The sequence below is a fragment of the Gymnodraco acuticeps genome, unplaced genomic scaffold (genome assembly GCF_902827175.1).
Source record: "Gymnodraco acuticeps unplaced genomic scaffold, fGymAcu1.1, whole genome shotgun sequence".
NCBI classification, from domain to species: Eukaryota; Metazoa; Chordata; class Actinopteri; order Perciformes; family Bathydraconidae; genus Gymnodraco; species Gymnodraco acuticeps.
Genome location: NW_022991201.1, coordinates 1287267 through 1308846, shown reverse-complemented (window position 1 = coordinate 1308846; position 21580 = coordinate 1287267). Strand labels below are relative to the sequence as shown.

The following is a 21580-nucleotide window of genomic DNA, read 5'->3' as shown; positions in this document are numbered from 1 at the left end:
TGCAGCTTTATTAACTACATTTCAGAGAGAAATGTCAAATGTGTTATTATTATCAAGTGTTGTAGTTACTTTCCATGTTGAAAATGAGCATATAAACATACAAAGACAGTTTTAAATATGATACATTATTCGATTGATATTCCTCAAAAATATTAATGTTACATATTATTACAATTAAAGGTGGGGTAGGTAATTTTGGAGAAACCAGTTTGAGTGCGCTAGAATTTGAAAATACACAGCCGGAAAAAATCTGCCACTTCCTTACAGAGCCCCTCCTCCAACACACACGAACGCGCACATGACCAATGAGGGCACGAGATAAGTTTGTGCACAGATGGAAGGCTGACAGGCAGGTAGGCCATCCAGTTACTTTAGCCGGGCCGGCTCAAATGATTGGTCGTGCTCTTTACAGTACCACGGCTTCCACAGTTGAATTTTTGTTATGGATTTTTTGTCAAAGCACTTAAGATATTCATTGCTATCGGGATGTTAAGAGCATTCCATGGAATATAACAAAAAGTGTATCTCGAGCCGGTTTCTCAAAATTACCTACCCCACCTTTAAGCTCAAGATAGAAAATATAAAGATGCTTTAGGTAAAAATAGTTGCTAATATATAAAGAGGAATACTTTTACTCGTATTCATGTAATTCCCATAATGCTGCAGTTCCATACTGTGGCATTACTACTTTTAATAATATGTATTCTGCTATCGCTCCTGTCATAGGAGAAAAAGCTCCAAAGAGAAGATGAAAGACATGCTTTTACATTCTGAAAAATAATAAAATAATATCACCCAGCTTGCCACAGAATACATAAAAGTCCTTGATTTGGTTTCGCCCTAAAATAGTCTATTTATTTGTAATATATTCCAACTATTCAATGACCAGCGAGGAGCTGTACTTGATATGATGGCTGCTTTGAAAAGTCCAAATCTAGGACTAGAAAGGAAAAGCACAATCTGGAGATTGAACACAGGAGTTCTGAACCAAATTAGGCCTCAAATCAGGACCCATATAAAAGATTATCTGAACGACAATGACAATGGAGAAGTGTCCCCAATAATCTTGTGGGATGCATGCAAAGCTGTCCTAAAAGGAAAAATAATTGGCTATTCCTCAAACATAAATAAGCAAAGAAAAGAGAAAACAAATCAGCTTCAAACAGAACTAAAACATCTAGAAAATATACATAAGAAAGCCCTAAATACAAAAACTAAAATGGAAATAGATAACAAAAAGAACGAACTCCATGAAATCCTCTCTAACGACATAAAAAATAAAATGATCTTTCTAAAACAAAGTTACTATGAGGTAGGAGGTAAATCAGCAAAACTATTGGCTTACAAACTAAAAAAACAACAGGTAGAAAACACAATTTACAAAATAAAAGACCCTGAAACAAGTATTATACATAGTAATCTAAAATACATACAACAAACGTTTGTCTGTTTCTATAAAAACCTATACACACAGCCTAAAATAGATAAAACCAACATCAGGAGTTTCCTTGACTTGATCACTTTCCCTAAAGTGAGGGATGAGCAAAATCACAATTTAATTAGAGAAATTACGGGAAAAGAAATAGAAAAGGCAATCGCTGATTTAAAACCCAATAAAGCCCCAGGCCCAGACGGTTTCCCTTCTGAATGGTACAGGGAAATGATGGATCTACTGATCCCAACAATGAGGGATGCTTTTAACCACGTGCTTCAGACAGGTATAGCTCCCCCCTCATGGGGCGAAGCAGTAATCTCCCTGATACCAAAGGAAGGGAAAGACAAATGTGACTGTGGAAGCTATCGTCCAATAAGTGTGCTAAATCAAGACTATAAGATCTTTACCCACATTTTGGCAAAAAGACTCGAAGAAATCCTCCCTCAGATAATAAATCTAGATCAGACAGGATTTATCAAACAACGGCAAACTCAAGATAATATCCGCAGAACTCTACATATAGTTGAACATATATCCAAAAACAAACTCCAGGCAGTACTTTTGAGCCTTGATGCAGAAAAAGCCTTCGATCGAGTTAATTGGAAATTCCTATACCAAGTTCTTGAAAAGTTTGGCTTTCACAAGACATTTATTAATACTGTTCAAGCATTGTACGACAACCCTTATGCAAAAATAAAAATAAATGGAGCCATATAAAAATTCTTTCAACCTTGAGAGAGGGACACGACAGGGATGTCCAATTAGCCCTCTGTTATTCGCAATTTATATCGAAGCTCTGAGTTTGGGGGTTACTCAAAATAACAATATTACCGGCATAAAAGTATATGGCAGGAACATAAATTATCATTATTTGCTGATGATATATTAATATACCTGTCAAACCCAGATGAATCATTCTTGAGTTTACTGACCTTTTTGGATACTTATAGTTCTGTCTCAGGGTACAAACCCAATATAACAAAAACCCAAATACTGAGCTTTAATTACAAGCCAAGCCAACATATAAACTCGACCATTGTTCTTAATTGGGAACTGGACCACTAAAAATATCTGGGAGTAAACATTTCTAAAGATTCAGAGGACTTGTATACACTAAATTTCAACCCTCTAAATCAGAAAATAAAAGAAGACATAAATAGATGGAACTTGATCCCAGTGCTGAGCTTTGAATCTCGAATAGAATCAGTGAAAATGAACATCCTACCTAGACTTTTATACCTTTTCCAGAATCTACCAATTGAAATCACAGACAAACAGTTTAACGAATGGGATAAAACCATATCAAGGTACATTTGGCAAGGGAAGAAACCAAGGATTAGATTCTGTACTCTTCAACTAGCAAAAAACAAGGGAGGAGTAGCGCTCCCCTGCTTGAAGGACTACTATATATCAGCCCAATTAAGAAGCTTGTTCTGCTGGTGCAAGCCAGACTACAGAGCTAGATGGAAATAAATTGAGAATAATGTATCAGGAGAAGTACCAATCGAGGCAAGGTTAGGGGATAAAAAACATATTAAAAACTTACTGGAAAAAGATAACCGCTGGATCAACCTCTCTTTAAAACTATGGCTGAGGGCCATCACCAGGAGTGACTTTCTGGAGGAAATGAAGATATTAAGATGGTGCTCACATGATCTTGATTTCACCCCAAGCAAGCTAGATACAACATTTAAAGGCTGGGCCAAACATGGCCTTACTTCATATTGCACATTTTTCAGCAAAGGAACTATGTTTGATTTTCAAACATTAAAAAAACGATATGGGTTGAATAACGGTGATTTTTTTAGATTTCTACAGGTACGCCATTACTTAAATAGTTCTCTGTCAGACAGCCAGAAGGCCCTTGAAAACCCTTTATTAATAGTTTTCACCAGTGCATACACATCAGACACAGGGATGAAAGTAATCTCCAAACTTTACCAAGCTCTTCAAGATATTAAAAAGGAAAATACTTTCTATATAAAACACAAATGGGAAAACGAAACAAAAAAAACCATACCTGACGAAGTTTGGACAAGCTACTGTACTTTTCAATGGAAGATCTCTAGCTCAGGCACCTACAGAATGTTTAGTTGGAAGATGCTGAGCAGGTATTTTTTCAGCCCTGCCCAGTCATCACATCAGCTAGGGCCCCCCAGCTGCTGGAGGAAATGTGGTTCTCAGTTAGCACATCACTACCATTTGTTTTGGACTTGCCCTTTAATAGTAACTTTTTGGCAAAAGATCCATGTAGAAATTGAAATAATACTACAGGAAAAAATCCCATTAAACTGGGACGAATTTCTATTTGGGCTCGTACATTCAATCCCCTCAAACTTAAAAACAAAACAATTATTTGGAATTCTTACTGTTGCAGCAAAAAAAGCAATAACTAGAAAATGGCTCAAAGCAGACATCCCCTCTCTTGACAACTGGTATGACAAAATCCATGAAATCTATATCATGGAAAGAATCACATTCTCAATGAGGCAACAGGAAAACACATTTGAGGAAATATGGAAAAAGTGGAGAATTTACATATCCCAAAGACGACCATCCCTTGTTTGACTGTTCCTATACACCGATTGAATGTATATAGATGTGTATGTATGTACACATGTATGTGTGTGTGTATTGTATGCATATATGCATGTTGATATGAATGCATATGTACATGTGTAGACATTTGCTATTTCAAACAACCCCTGTGTACTTTTTCGTTTTTATTTTATTTTGACTAATTTTGTTTTCTATTTCATTTGTCACTTTCGGGTCTCTAAAAATATATGATTTGAAAAACTGTACTTGTATTATAATGTGACCCCAAATAAATAAAGAATTAAAAAAAAAAAAAAAAAGTCCAAGGCTCGTACACAGAAAAGTGTTTCTGAATGCCAGTTCCTGAATCATGATTTTAAATAGGCTGACTCTCTGCCTGTTGTGACTAATGGTATTCAAACAAAGAAATACAACACACCTAACCATTATTAATAAAGAAGGATCTCTGGCTTCACAGTGTGTGTGTGTGTGTGTGTGTGTGTGTGTGTGTGTGTGTGTGTGTGTGTGTGTGTGTGTGTGTGTGTGTGTGTGTGTGTGTGTGTGTGTGTGTGTGTGTGTGTGTGTGTGTGTGTGTGTGTGTGTGTGTGTGTGTGTGTGTGTGTGCAGGAGAGCCACAGTTCCAGGCTTTGTTTGTGTGTGAATTGTAGGTGCTGAATTAATCCGGTCCGGCTTAGCGAAAAGGTCACAACAGAGTCAGCATCGGAACATAACGCTAAAGATGAACAACACACAGGATACATGCACACACAAAAACACCAGCTAGTGCCTTGGCAACGTTTATAAAGCTGAAATGCTTATGATGGCAAATGCATACTGTGGGACTGGGTAAGGATTCAGTGTGTCTGTCTGTGTGTGTGTGTGTGTGTGTGTGTGTGTGTGTGTGTGTGTGTGTGTGTGTGTGTGTGTGTGTGTGTGTGTGTGTGTGTGTGTGTGTGTGTGTGTGTGTGTGTGCAACACGTTCTCACTCCCATCCCGTCACATATTGACGGACGGTCAGGGCCCCTCCCCGTCGCTATGTGACGTACAGGGTACCCCTTGCCCGTCAGGCTTCTACGGGCAGGGCGTCCCATAGACCTTCATTGCGGACAGCGGACCCCTTGATCGTCAGGCTTCTACGGGCAGGGCGTCCCATAGACCTTCATAGACCACGTGATCAACAACAATGGCCGACCTTCGTGTTATTCTCGGTGGAAAATGCCTATTTTAAGGTTCATTTGGCCATTAAAATGCGTTTTGATGTCATTTTATGCGAGTAATGAGTTTTTATTTCTGATGATTTGTGCAGTACATGTACATGATGTTTAGTTTGCTAGTTATGACGAAGATTACTTCATGAATGTGTACACGTTTTTTTGGTGGAAATGTGTTTTTTGACAGCAAAGTCACCCTCTGTACTTGGACTTATTGGGAGAATCTAAAGGCAAGAACATCCCAAATATTCATTTAGGTCTTTATTTTAGACCTTTAGTGTTGCCGTCTGTGAGGAAAATAAATGGGGCTCAGAGCCTCGTATTTTTAAAATCTTTTTTTCCTTCTAATTTGTTATTCTTTTCAAAATAGCACACTTTTATTTACTCACCAATAACACACAATTATCCTTGCTTTTATTTATTGGTTTAATTCCATAATCTCGGGCTTTTTTGGCGTCCGTCAGGAACTGAATTTCAAAATAAAAATAACCGGAAACAGACGTAGGCATTTCGAGCGATTACCCAAGATCCTCAGCTACGCTGATTGGATGTTTTAGCCGCAATGCATGCTGGGATTTGGTGTTTATATTATATGAAATCCGGAAAACATTTTAAAATAATAAAATAATACTTAATTCCGAGTGCTCTTGCTTTTCTCTTTGAAAGTCATCACATAACGGCATTGTAATACACGGTTCGGCTGCATTGTATATTACAGATCTGCCGTAGTTCTTTATTTATAGAGCCCTGATGAGAAGACCTTTGGAAAAACTGAAGAAATGCCGCCGAAACTGAATACTTGACGTGGATCATAAATATTTCAACAATTAAACAACATCTTCAATTTCTCTTCACACAATACGTCTCCTTGCAGTATCAACACTAATTCGGCAGACTTTTACATTTGATATAATTCATAGATAGGTTATATTTACACCATAACGGTGCACAGCTTATATAAAAGGATTTGTAGTTTTTAAAGATATTACTGATTTGAATTGGATTGCATTTTGAATGTAAGAATGTAAATACTGAGTCTGAAATAGTATAGCAATATGCTGTAAAATTATGTGAAAGCATGAATAAAACTACACATCTTCAGATGTTGTACATACAAGTGTCCAACACTAATAATTAGGGCCGGGACTTTAATGCGTTAATTAAGATTAATTAATTACACAAAAATTAACGCGTTAAAAAAATTAACGCATTTTAATCGCACTTATTTTTGCACCGCGGAACGTTTCTCACTGGATGAGTTTCAGGCGTACCGATTATACTGGAGCACCAACTAACGTTCATGACTTCAGACAACAACAAACCACAGTGAACAACAGTGGGAAATGTTGGTTTTAAAAAACGGACGGATGGAAGCGTCGATAAGAGCACGGTTGTGTGCAAATTATGCAAAAAGGAATTCGCATATCACCGCAGCACATCAAGCCTCAAGTATCACCTCAATGCAAAAACATATAGCAGCTAGCGTGGAAGCTAGCGTGGACGTTAGCCTCTTTTATCGCGTTCACACCAAAAAGAGCCGGTACTAAAATTAGTTCATGAGAACCTTTTTACCCCCACGAAAGTCCCTGCTAGAGAGCAGAGAGCTGCTAGAGAACAGGGACTTTCGTACGGCTCTCTTGTGAGAAAAGAGCTATATTTCTGATTGGCTGGGCGGATTGCAAACCACGCCCCGTAAAACTCCCAAAAAGTTTTGTGAAGCCGCCATTTTATTATCCTTGCATTAGCATTATTAGCATTAGCCCAGCGCAGAAACGCAGAGAGACTAACTTATGGCAACACAAAATAAAACATGGGAGCGGTGGAGATGAGGAGGTGTCGGAGTTCTGGCAATTTACTCGGAAGGCTTCAGTAGAAGCTGCTGGGACTCCCAGCAGCTTCTACTGATGCCAGTCCCCAACTCCGGGGACTTCCGGCCGGGGACTTTGGGCGGCAGTATACGCCGTGAAGTGGTTTGCGGCCTGCCAGTAAACCCAAAGCAGAAGAAGTGACGTCAGCGGCTTCATTTGCCTAATCCTCCCCCAGGTTCAAAGAGTTCTCATGAACTAAATTCTCATGAACCTTTGTGGGAAAAGTACTGCGGTGTGAATGCGCCTAATGGTATACTAAAATCCATGTGAAAAAAATTGCTTCTCACTGTTCTCAGGTCAAATATGTATATGTGATTAAAAATGCGATTAATTTCAATTAATTAATTACAAAGCCTCTAATTAATTAGATTAATTTTTTTAATCGAGTCCCGGCCCTACTAATAATACAAAGTTATTATGGCTGTGTGTACCTTGTGTGCACCGCCTAGTGGTTAAAGCACGTTATTGAATTATTGTTTTTATGTGTTTTATTTGTTTAAAAAAATATTAAGAGTACATACTTTCATAGGGGGAAAAGTATAAATATAGAATATAAAAAATCAAGAAGATACTATAAGTGATCTCTACAATAAAACAGTTTAGTGCAGAATGTACAAAGATATTAATAGGAGGAGGTGCAAAACAGAAAAACGAATTAACCTTTATTTAAACATTAAATAACAGGTTAAGGTCTTCTTTTAAATAAGAAAAAAACTTTGGGGGTATCTATCTACAGATAAATATTAAGCCTGACAAAGTACATAACGTCTAATATATTGCTTTCCTGCAATGTTAACTATGTTGAAGCACTTATTTTTAACTGATATTATACATATGGATTATACTCTTATGTAGATAGATAGAATAAGAAATGTGCAGAATATGATAATAAACTGTTGATTGCATAACTACACCGTAGTTGTGTATATGATATCATATGTCAATAAACCTTTGAAAATCTTGAAAGGGATGTGCAAAATAGCCATAATATACAGTCTTTAATTAACTATTAGTAGAGAATAACGAGTAATTAATATACTTTATTACTCGTTTCCATTCATGTCAATTGCAGATACATGTTTAGTCTTCTCAAGCACCAACTATCAAATATCTCTCCTGATTGTTGGCACTTGACAATCACCTTACCTGAATTTTACTCAGGTGTAACTAAAGTCTGATTTAAGGGTTGTTTATATTTCACATCATTAATCAGAATCTGCAAAGTAACTAAAATAAGTGTAGTGGAGTAAAAATACCAGGTTAACCTCTGAATTGTAGTTGAGTAGAATTACAAAGTATCAATGAGCTGTCATGTGGGTATATATTAATGCTATATATTAATGCTGCGCATTATGGACAGCGATTTGCACCCATTTATTAATTATATGTTTTACATTTGATAACACCAATGTGTTTAATACTGGCAACTTCTAATTGTGGGGAAAACGTTCAGTAGAGACGTCCCATAGAACATTTTGCGAAACACAATAGTGTAGTGTATAGTTCTGGGGGGGCGTTCGATTCCAGTTTTGGATAGTCTGGCGTGGTTTCGTTCCATTTCAAACAGCTGTTTGACGCTCTGCGTAACCTTGGCGCACTGCCACTCCAACATCCAATCCCAGACCTTGAAGATTAATCACGGGGACTGTAGTCCTAAACGATAGCTGGGGATTATGGGTAGTGTAGTGTCTTCGGCCATCCTAAACTCAAAAATGTTGACAATCGCAATGATGCTCGAAATGTCCCTTATAGGCCTACGTCTGTTTCCGGTTATTTTTATTTTGAAATTCAGTTCCTGGCGAACGCCAAAAAAGCCCGAGATTATGGAATTAAACCAATAAATAAAAGCAAGGATAATTGTGTGTTATTGGTGAGTAAATAACAGTGTGCTATTTTGAGAAGAATAACAAATTAGAAGGAAAAAAAGATTTTAAAAATACGAGGCTCTGAGCCCCGTTTATTTTCCTCACAGACGGCAACACTAAAGGTCTAAAATAAAGACCTAAATGAATATTTGGGATGTTCTTGCCTTTAAATTCTCCCAATAAGTCCAAGTACAGAGGGTGACTTTGCTGTGAAAAAACACATTTCCACCAAAAAAACGTTAGCAACCATGAATGTGTACACATTCATGAAGTAATCTTCGTCATAACTAGCAAACTAAACATCATGTCCATGTACTGCACAAATAATCAGAAATAAAAACTCATTACTCGCATAAAATTACATCAAAACGCATTTTAATGGGCAAATGAACCTTAAAATAGGCCCTTTCCACCGAGAATAACACGAAGGTCGGCCATTGTTGTTGATCACGTGGTCTGGGAGCTGTTGCAGCGTCCATAGCAACCACCATAGCAACCATGAATGTGTACACATTCATGAAGTAATCTTCGTCATAACTAGCAAACTAAACATCATGTACATGTACTGCACAAATAATCAGAAATAACAACTCATATTAATCGCATAAAATGACATCAAAACGCATTTTATTGGCCAAATGAACCTTAAAATAGGCCTTTTCCACCGAGAATAACACGAAGGTCGGCCATTGTTGTTGATCACGTGGTCTATGAAGGTCTATGGGACGCCCTGCCCGTAGAAGCCTGACGGTCAAGGGGTCCGCTGTCCGCAATGAAGGTCTATGGGACGCCCTGCCCGTAGAAACCTGACGGGCAAGGGGTACCCTGTACGTCACATAGCGACGGGGAGGGGCCCTGACCGTCCGTCAATATGTGACGGGATGGGAGTGAGAACGTGTTGGTGTGTGTGTGTGTGGGTGTGTGTGTGTGTGTGTGTGTGTGTGTGTGTGTGTGTGTGTGTGTGTGTGTGTGTGTGTGTGTGTGTGTGTGTGTGTAGAGTTCTCAGCAGGACACTGCTTATTACTCAATAGCATCATGTTTGCTCGAATTGAACTCTGAACTGATGAATGATGAAATACTGACTCTGCTGATGAAACACTTGTTTTCCAGCTCATCAAACTGTACAGCAAGAAATCAGTACGAGAAACATGTTTACATTTAAAATCATTAAAAATCAACTTGTTGTTGTGTGTGTGAACAAGACTGCACACAATTGATGCTGAGGGTCTCGTTAATTGTTCATCTCCTGGTATGGTATGTTTTAATTTAAAATCTAAGAGCATTCTAGTCGAGGATGAATGTCATGCTTTTGGGTGATTGTTCTTATACACTGAACAAAAATATAAATGCAACACTTTTGTTTTTGCTCCCATTTTTCATGAGATGAACTCAAAGATCTAAAACATTTTCTATATACACAAAATAACCATTTCTCTCAAATATTGTTCACAAATCTGAAAATATCTGTGATAGTGAGCACTTCTCCTTTGCCGAGATAATCCATCCCACCTCACAGGTGTGGCATATCAAGATGCTGATTAGACAGCATGATTATTGCACAGGTGTGCCTTAGGCTGGCCACAATAAAAGGCCACTCTAAAATGTTCAGTTTTATCACACAGCACAATGCCACAGATGTCGCAAGTTTTGAGGGAGCGTGCAATTGGCATGCTGACAGCAGGAATGTCCACCAGAGCTGTTGCCCGTGAATTTAATGTTCATTTATCTACCATAAGCCGTCTCCAAAGGCGTTTCAGAGAATTTGGCAGTACATCCAACCGGCCTCACAACCGCAGACCACGTGTAACCACACCAGCCCAGGACCTCCACATCCAGCATGTTCACCTCCAAGATCGTCTGAGACCAGCCACTCGGACAGCTGCTGCAACAATCGGTTTGCATAACCAAAGAATTTCTGCACAAACTGTCAGAAACCGTCTCAGGGAAGCTCATCTGCATGCTCGTCGTCCTCATCGGGGTCTCGATCTGACTCCGGTTCGTCGTCGTAACCGACTTGAGTGGGCAAATGCTCACATTCGATGGCGTCTGGCACGTTGGAGAGGTGTTCTCTTCACGGATGAATCCCGGTTTTCACTGTTCAGGGCAGATGGCAGACAGCGTGTGTAGCATCGTGTGGGTGAGCGGTTTTCTGATGTCAATGTTGTGAATCGAGTGGCCCATGGTGGTGGTGGGGTTATGGTATGGGCAGGCGTATGTTATGGACGACGAACACAGGTGCATTTTATTGATGGCATTGTGAATGCACAGAGATACCGTGACGAGATCCTGAGGCCCATTGTTGTGCCATTCATCCACGACCATCACCTCATGTTGCAGCATGATAATGCACGGCCCCATGTTGCAAGGATCTGTACACAATTCCTGGAGGCTGAAAACATCCCAGTTCTTGCATGGCCAGCATACTCACCGGACATGTCACCCATTGAGCATGTTTGGGATGCTCTGGATCGGCGTATACGACAGCGTGTTCCAGTTCCTGACAATATCCAGCAACTTCGCACAGCCATTGAAGAGGAGTGGACCAACATTCCACAGGCCACAATCAACAACCTGATCAACTCTATGCGAAGGAGATGTGTTGCACTGCGTGAGGCAAATGGTGGTCACACCAGATACTGACTGGTTTTCAGACCCCCCCAGACCCCCCCAATAAAGCAAAACTGCGCGTTTCAGAGTGGCCTTTTATTGTGGCCAGCCTAAGGCACACCTGTGCAATAATCATGCTGTCTAATCAGCATCTTGACATGCCACACCTGTGAGGTGGGATGGATTATCTCAGCAAAGGAGAAGTGCTCACTATCACAGATTTTTTCAGATTTGTGAACAATATTTGAGATAAATGGTTATTTTGTGTATATAGAAAATGTTTTAGATCTTTGAGTTCATCTCATGAAAAATGGGAGCAAAAACAAAAGTGTTGCATTTATATTTTTGTTCAGTGTAGATTACCATCAGTAGTAATATAATTGACTTATGTGTGATGGATCAGTTCTAAGCTGCTTCTCTATTGAATAAGAGAGGTAGCTACTTTCGTAAAAAAGCTGAGAGGAGTAAGACTTGTACCCACCAGTAGAGAGATGAAATTAGCTACAGGTGTATGAATGGTTTCAATTCCAGACAAACACAATGCTACTCTTAACGTTGATAAAGGCTAGATGCTGAACGAGCTCTATTTTGTAATAAACATAGCAGTGAACATAAATATGTGCATATTGTGCACACATTATTTGTTGGTTCTACATCAATTATTAAAATGTTTTGCTCACTGAGCAAGCAGAGTTGATGGTTTCAACACAATTCATACGTCTCGCTCTCAGTTGCCAGACAACATATGCAGCCGGTCTGGATTGAACAGAAGGGAATTTGATGCAGGGCTCGAGTGCAGCACAGAAGAGTGGCTTTCTGAGATTGCACTTTACACCGGCTATATGGCTAATGCATTGTAGCATGCACAGCGACTTCTCACTCTTTTTCCCTACATTCCTCTTTGAATCTATTGGCTATCAAGTAGACAGTAGCTAAATAATTTAACACTGCGTCGTACTCCTACTGCTAATCGAGCACAACATCTCACTCTCACACACTGACACTAACATACATACACAAAAGACGACCAGGCTTCAGACACGAAGCAAAGCATTAGATAGAGAACATATCTCAAGGAAACTGCCTGGAGACAAGCTGAACAAAGACAAGCCAAAAAGAAAATGTGGAGGAGATAAAGAAGAGAATGAGACAGACTATTTTTGCCGTACTGCTTGTTCACTTCACACAATTCACACTCCAGCGTTAATGGGCCATGTAAAATGAGAGACGGGATTTACTAAGATAGCACGATGAAGTACAATACAAACACGGGTCACACGCACACACTATCTCAGAGTATACGCTCTCGTTTTGGGTGGTTTAAAAATCAAATTGATATATAAACAAATATTTATAATAGCAAATTGACACATCATCCTCAATCTAAGTTTAGGATCAAACATTTTCTTTATATTATATGCTTAATACCTTGTGCTATAACTTCATAACGTTGGTTTTACAGTAAAAAAACATGACTGATGCATTAATAAACATCAATTTTACTCGTAGGAATTAAGTCTCTTTTCTGGAAAGTCGACTTTACTAGCAGACGGCAATTTCATTCAGAAAATAGAACATATTCTAATTAAAACTTGATTTAAGAAAAAGAGGGGGAATTAGAAATAAATGACGGTCACTAATGAGAATATACTGTCTCAAATAAAAGGTTTAGTTCACATGTTGGTTGAGTTAAAGGGCCAATATTAGACCATTTAGAGAAATCATTATTGTCTGCATCAAGACATAATGATGCATGTGAACTACCAAGTAGTAACATCACTTGTTAGGATCGATTCATGCAGAGGTATTTAAATGCCGTACGTTAGACCTTCAAGTGACTCCCCCTCTCTTACTTGACACACACACACACACACACACACACACACACACACACACACACACACACACACACACACACACACACACACACACACACACACACACACACACACACACACACACACACACACACACACACACACACACACACACACACACACACACACACACACACACACACACACACACACACACACACACACACACACACACACACACACACACACACCACACACACACACACACACACACACACACACACACACACACACACACACACACACACACACACACACACACACCCTGAATGGCCTATGACCATTAAAAACACCCCAGAGCACAGGGGGCACTAAAATGAATCACATCTAGGGGGGGTGTGTGTGTGTGTGTATATATAAATAAGATGCAAAAATGGTGGGAAGATATTCATTTGTATCCATCTGTATTTCTGTTACTCACTCTTTGAATGTCATAACCTCGGTCTCTCACACACACAAACACACACAAGGTCATAGTGTGGGCGGCAGACTGTATCAGTAGCACTTTACTGTGGACGAAATCTCTCTCTAGTTCCCCATTTCCTCTCATTCGCCTTTCTAATTATGTCAATTTATACTTGATCTTTGTAAGTCTTTTCTCCCATTTTCAATTCATCCTTGACTCCCAGTCCTCCCGCAAGTCACTACAGCAAGCTAAAAGCCATATTATCGCTAAATATAGAACAGTGTTTCCCCTACCATTGTCTTGGAGCAGCGCCCCGCCAACGGAGCCCCGCGCCCCCCCCTGAAATGCAAGGTGTTAAAAAAAAAGATATATATACAGTGGGGCAAAAAAGTATTTAGTCAGCCACCAATTGTGCAAGTTCTCCCACTTAAAAAGATGAGAGGCCTATAATTTTCATCCTAGGTACACTTCAACTATGAGAGACAGAATGGGGGGAAAGAATCCAGGAAATCACATTGTAGGATTTTTAATGAATTAATTGGTAAATTCCTCGGTAAAATAAGTATTTAGTCACCTACAAACAAACAAGATTTCTGGCTCTCACAGACCTGTAACTTCTTCTTTAAGAGCCTCCTCTGTCCTCCACTCGTTAACTGTATTAATGGCACCTGTTTGAACTCGTTATCAGTATAAAAGACACCTGTCCACAACCTCAAACAGTCACACTCCAAACTCCACTATGGCCAAGACCAAAGAGCTGTCAAAGGACACCAGAAACAACATTGTAGACCTGCACCAGGCTGGGAAGACTGAATCTGCAATAGGTAAGCAGCTTGGTGTGAAGAAATCAACTGTGGGAGCAATTATTAGAAAATGGAAGACATACAAGACCACTGATAATCTCCCTCGATCTGGGGCTCCACGCAACATCTCACCCCGTGGGGTCAAAATGATCACAAGAACGGTGAGCAAAAATCCCAGAACCACACGGGGGGACCTATTCAATGACCTGCAGAGAGCTGGGACCAAAGTAACAAAGGCTATCATCAGTAACACACTACGCTGTCAGGGACTCAAATCCTGCAGTGCCAGACGTGTCCCCCTGCTTAAGCCAGTACATGTCCAGGCCCGTCTGAAGTTTCCTAGAGAGCATTTAGATGATCCAGAAGAGGATTGGGAGAATGTCATATGGTCAGATGAAACCAAAATAGAACTTTTTGGTAAAAACTCAACTAGACGTGTTTGGAGGAGAAAGAATGCTGAATTGCATCCAACTCAGCATCCAGTTGCTTCGTAAGAAGCATTGCAAGGTCCAGGAGTGGCCTAGCCAGTCTCCAGATCTCAACCCCATAGAAAATCTTTGGAGGGAGTTGAAAGTCTGTGTTGCCCAGCGACAGCCCCAAAACATCACTGCTCTAGAGGAGATCTGCATGGAGGAATGGGCCAAAATACCAGCAACAGTGTGTGAAAACCTTGTGAAGACTTACAGAAAACGTTTGACCTCTGTCATTGCCAACAAAGAGTATATAACAAAGTATTGAGATGAACTTTTGTTATTGACCAAATACTTATTTTCCACCATAATTTGCAAATAAATTCTTTAAAAATCAGACAATGTGATATTCTGGATTTTTTTTTTCTCATTTTGTCTCTCATAGTTGAGGTATACCTAGGATGAAAATTACAGGCCTCTCATCTTTTTAAGTGGGAGAACTTGCACAATTGGTGGCTGACTAAATACTTTTTTGCCCCACTGTGTGTGTGTGTATATATATATATATATATATATATATATATATATATATATATATATAGCACCAAATTGCAACTAATCTATATCTACTGTCACTTTTCACATTGAAAATGTGCTCTTTTATTAAATAAACTAAACGCTTTCATTTTAAATTGTGAGTTTAGTGTTTTTGACCCTAAGAAACACTGATGCATTAATCAATAACGATAATCCACAGCTCCTCTCTCTGCTCCATAGGATTAAAAAATATATATCCAAATGCCCCCCCCCCCCCCCGTTCAGGCAGCACCCCCCCCCCCAAAGCAGTACACCTAGGGGAAACACTGCAGAATAAAGATGAATACAATGACATCCTCCTCACCCGCCTCTCAGACCTCCTAGGTGTCACTGGCACAGCGCTGTCCTGGTTGACATCCTACCTCCACAACAGGAAACAGTTTGTCTCCATCAGTGGCTCAAACTCAGCCCCGGCCCCAGTCCACCACGGTGTACCCCAGGGCTCTGTGCTTGGCCCCCTCCTGTTCACCATTTACATGCTCCCCCTCAGCCAGATCATCCGACATCATGGACTCAACTTCCACTGCTACGCTGATGATACCCAATTGTATCTCAGCACCACTCCATCCTCCCAGCTCCCCCCTCAGTCTCTCATCAACTGCCTGCATGACATCAAAGCATGGATGTCATGCAACTATCTGAAACTAAACAGCATGAAAACAGAGCTCATGGTTGTGGCACCCAAGGCCCTGCTCCAGAAGGTTGGTGACTTCGTCCTTGAGGTTGACGGCTGCTCCATCTCCCCATCTCCTGAAGCCCGCAACCTGGGTGTCATCCTCGACTCCACCCTTTCCTTCCATTCCCACGTCAAATCTGTGACCAAATCGGCCTTTTATCACCTGAGGAACATTGCCAGACTCCGACCATCACTCTCGGAGTCGGTTGCCGAAACCCTTGTCCATGCATTTGTCACCACCCGCTTGGACTACTGCAATGGTGTCCTGTTCGGGGTTCCCAACAAAACCCTGGACAGGCTCCAGTATGTCCAAAACTGTGCTGCTAGGGTACTCACGCACACAAAACCGTGGCAGCACATCACTCCCACCCTCATCCACCTACACTGGTTGCCGGTCAAGTCCCGCATATCCTACAAAATCCTCCTCCTTACCTACAAATCCCTCCATGCCCTTGCCCCCCAGTACCTATCGGACATCCTTCACCCACATGCCCCACCCCGGAACCTGCGGTCCTCAGACTCTGGCCTGCTTACCACCCCCCGCACCAAACTGCGAACCTATGGGGATAGAGCCTTCAGTGTGGCAGCCCCCACCCTCTGGAACGCTCTCCCTGCGGAGATACGCAACATCCCCACACTTGAAGCCTTCAAAAGGGCCCTCAAGTCCCATCTGTTTGCCAAGGCTTTCGGCCCCTAAATCGATCTGTTGTTCTGTTTGTCTGTCTTTTGTTTTGTTATGTTTGTCTTTGCACTATTACTTGTGAAGCGACCTTGGGTCCCCTGAAAGGCGCTATAGAAATCGAAGCTATTATTATTATTATTATTATTCAAAGAAAAACATTATAGCAAACAAAGCATCTGCAAACTGAGGCGATTCGATGAGATTAAACCACTGGAGGAGAAGAAACACTTCCGAGTGAGGGGGAAAAGGATCAGGGAAGAGAAAATTAGAAACAGGAAGATGACTCATTGAGTGTAAGGCAGAACTGACTCATGCACTGATGACCACACCGCGAGAAGTCATGGAGTGCATGAAGAAGACTGTTTTTTTGTTCTTCTCTGCAAGCCAGTCAGCCGATCAGTCCCTCAACCAGCTAGTATCCCGTCAGTTCATGTATTTAGTTATCAAGGTAGCTAAATAGTAAATCAGTAAACATATGGAAGCCAGTCACTCACACAGTCAATTAATGAACAAAGCAGGCATTAAGCTGCAGAGTAAGTGCACCTGTCAATCAGCTGATTGGCTCAACAACGCAATTAGCCAAATAAGTATTATCACATCTGACCTGCACTGCATCCAGAGCAAATGGCACTTCCTGCCACCTTACAATTAAGTAAATAAAACATCTCAATCGTATAAGGAGAGCTGTAGCACATACTCGCAGTAGTGGAGGAATGTTAAGATTTCTACTGTGGCTTCCGGGCAAATCTCTTCTCAAAATCCATGTTGTTGTGAAGAGAAGTGCTTGACCTTGCTCTTCAAACTGTGGTCTACACTTCAGAGAAATCCCAACTGTTACCAGATGTAAGTATCTATTGTGCCACCTAGATTTCTTACATTGATTTTCCCTGACTAGAGGGCAAGCAGTTATTCACTTCCCCTTATCTCGAGAGCCATCGGAGAAGTTTGACACAGCGGGTTATAGTTTCATAGGTGGTAATCATGCCATCAGCGATAGAGGCAAAACTAAAAGGAAGGATGGTTCACACTGCCCTCCACTCAGGTTTGGAAAAAGGTAACAGTAGAATACAGTGCTAGGAAATGTATGCATGGTGGCCAGCTTGTTGTTATATTGCTTTACAGTTCCATTGTTGTTGAAACCCAACACCAGCACAGGATATCTAAGTGGTTTGTAGTTACTTGATGGGGACAGCCAAGATGTCCCCCAGCCAGCCAGGGGGTTGATCGCTGTACCTTCCCCATGAAAGGCTTACAGCATTTGTTCAATCCCCAATCCTTTGCTCCGAGCAGTGTAAACAGAGGTTTATTGTAAGTGAATGGGTCTCGGCTTTGGCCATCACGCTCCTATGCAGTTTCCTCCAATTCTCCCATTGAAAGAGGGATTACAGGAAATTGGCTTGGTGTAACAAGGAACAAAGCTCATCGCTCTCTCTCTCTTACTGACAGACAAAAAAACACACACACACACACACACACCCACAGAAAGTATGCTGCCCTTTTAAAAACAAACCGACACGTAACTGACTGAAACAAAACAAATGAGAAAGGAGAGAAAATCACATTTCTCCTGATTTGGATGTGTTTTTGTTTTAACAGGAAATTAAGTGAAGGATTTAATTAAATAATAGAGAAGGGAGAAGATAACTGAGATGTTAAAGTAAACAGTGTTGATAGAAAAATGTAAATCGGGATTAGAAGGAGCTAAGGAATCCATGAGGGCGAAAGCAAATTAAGCAGAGAAGGAATAGGTTAAAAGAAGGGGGTGAAAGAGAGCAACTAATATACGGGTGGTCTTTCCATACTGACATTCATAACACAGATTACCCCAATATGTGTATGTAAACTAGCAGACCATACAAAAACATTGGAGGCAATAAATAAGATTGTGCTAATAAAGGCAGGGGAATACAGTTCATATGGTGATGTAAGTACACAAACCATCCCACGTTTGAATAGTGTGTGTTTTTAAAGTTGCTTGTCGGATGTAGTGTTTCCATTATTCACCTTCATCGACTCAAACTCACATGCTTCCATAGTGACAGATCCAAATGTGTAAGCCTATAATCTGCAATTCCCAAAATATCCTGACTTGTCTGTGGAGGGGTTGGGGGTGGGGATTTGTCAGCTTATCTGTCTAATAACAATTATTTGAAATAAATGCATATTTCCCCTGCCTTTGTCCATGCGTCTTTCTGTCCGTCACCCTCTGGTGAATTATCTATTTATTTATTTTTATCTTCTCCACATTAGCACTGGCGGTTATTTCTCCCTAAGTGATGCTTATAGAATATCTAAAGATGTGTGTCTTTTATTTTTGCTTACAGATTACAGTTCCTTTCTAAACCTCCCAGGCATGTGGTGACATTTTGAATCTCTTGTCATTTCCTTTCCCTAGGCCGCCTGTCTAAATCTTTTGTGTTTGTTGGTTAGGATGTCTGTGAGTTTCATCACGTTAACTTTTTCAGACTGTTTAAACGTTAGGAAGAGACTCATATTGAAGCTGGAATCCAATGTGAAAATGATGGAGAATGAATATGCTTTGCGTGATGGGCTAGGTTTAGATTTTTTAAAGCTTTTATTTGTTAATTACATCCGTACAGCATGAGCAAGACAGGTGTTGGGGAGTAAGGGAAGAATAATGCTGATTCACCACAAACAGAGAAGTTATCCCAGTCATTTAGATCATCAACACACTCATCTATTCTATGAACACTTTATCAGTTAGAAAATAGGAGTAGAAAGCCACGTCTTGTGTATATTCACTAGGGCTGTACCAGCATATCCGAATATTCGGTCGTTGGTCTACTATTCGGTTTTCAATTTCGTTATTCGGATATTTTTTTTTTTTCATTTTCTTTGGCACTGCGGCTGCCAAATTGAATTGATTGAAATCTCCAATATCAACGTAAGAGCTTGTTCCTCTTCGGAGGGTGCTAACACTTAACCATAAACGTTATCCTTTACTTTCTCCGTCTTTATATGTAGATATTACTTTTCTCCGTTGATCTCCGCTCCTTTTCTCCATCACGTTGTTTCCATAGCAACAACAACTTCCTGTCAACAGCGCTAACTAAAAATAAAAGCATGTCCATACAAAATAGGAAGCCAGACAAATTACACTTAAGACATATATACAACTGCAATGAACAGTAACAAACACAATGCAATATCCTTTTCAATTTCAAAGAACACAAATTGGGTTATATACATTAACAAATAATTATAAAACAACAATACTGTTGAATAACTAAATGAATGCCGTGAATAAACCGAAATACACGTGTTGAAGCGCGTGCCGAATATTTGTTGCCGATTACTACCGAATGTCCGGAGCCCGAAAAATTGTATTTGGCACAGCCCAATATTCACTGTGCTCAACCTCTAATCCAACCCCCCATAACCCAAGCCTTATTTGTATTTCTTCCCCTCTTTGCAGATATAATTTCTCTGAGGAAGCACATAGCTCCAATTGGGTTACGGAGCATCAGAGGAGGATATTTTGTTATAAAGGCGTACCAATAAAAACTGGGGATGGACACATCTCTAAATTGTCAGTTCTGGCCAAGGTTCTTGAACGCCTAGTGAGTGAACAGGTAAAGGTGTTTTATGTAACAATGACATCCTGTCTAAACATCAGTCAGGCTTCAGAAAGCAACATAGCACCATCACTGCCACAATGAAAGTGGTAAATGATATTACGAGTATTTTAGATAATAAGTAGGGGTGCACCGAATGGGAAATTCTTGGCCGAAACCGATACCGAAAATAGGAAACAGTTGGCCGAAAACCGAATGCCGAAAGGCCGAAAATGATTAATAGAAATATATATATATATAATGTATACATTTTTTACCAATGTTGTTCAGCTACCTGATTATGGAAATAGACATGATTATGGCAAAACTTAACTTAAATAATAATCACTATTATGGGTCCATAAAACATTTATTCAGCACTTTTGAATGCATACAGTACATTTATATATGTCATGTATTATTGCTAAAAAACATTATATCGCAGTCTTAGTGTCGCCAACTCGTTTCTAATATGCAAAGACAACAAATGCGTCTATGATGTATTTTCGATCAGACGAGATCTCTCTCCCCGTCTGTGTGCGAGGGGGGCGGGGAAGTTTACACACACGCAGCTGCTACATGCAGCGGAGCACACTGCGGAGATGGCGGAGAGAACGCGCTCCGAGGTGTGGTTAAACTTTACCCGTCTCGATGTGGAGAATACTTGTTACCATAAGTGCAATAAGAGTTTAGCATGTAAGCACGAGCAATTTGTCTAAACATTTAGCAAAAGTGCACCGCATGCAGACGGAGGAATGTAGCGGGTTCGACCGTCTTTCTAGCAGCTCTGTAGCCCCATCCACGAGTAACGTTTCCACGTCAGGTGTTATGTATGCTAGCAGCAACACACGGAGTTAACTACATTATACAAACATGGGTTAATGATTAGAGGAAACTGAGTTATTTAGTTTGTTAAAGTTTCAGCTATTCTGTTTACAGTCTGTCATCAGATTATTTAATACGATTTGTTAAAGGCTCAGGGCAATCTCGATGACAAAGGTCAATGTCCCCCCCCCCCCCTCCCTGTGAG

At 40.4% G+C, this 21580-nt stretch overlaps 1 protein-coding gene across 1 annotated transcript in view; it reads right to left on the bottom strand.

The window, feature by feature from the left end:
* The window catches only part of tusc3 (tumor suppressor candidate 3), a 136265-nt gene that overhangs the window by 56057 nt on the left and 58628 nt on the right, over window positions 1–21580 (bottom strand). The gene's annotated exons all lie outside the window — the stretch shown is intronic.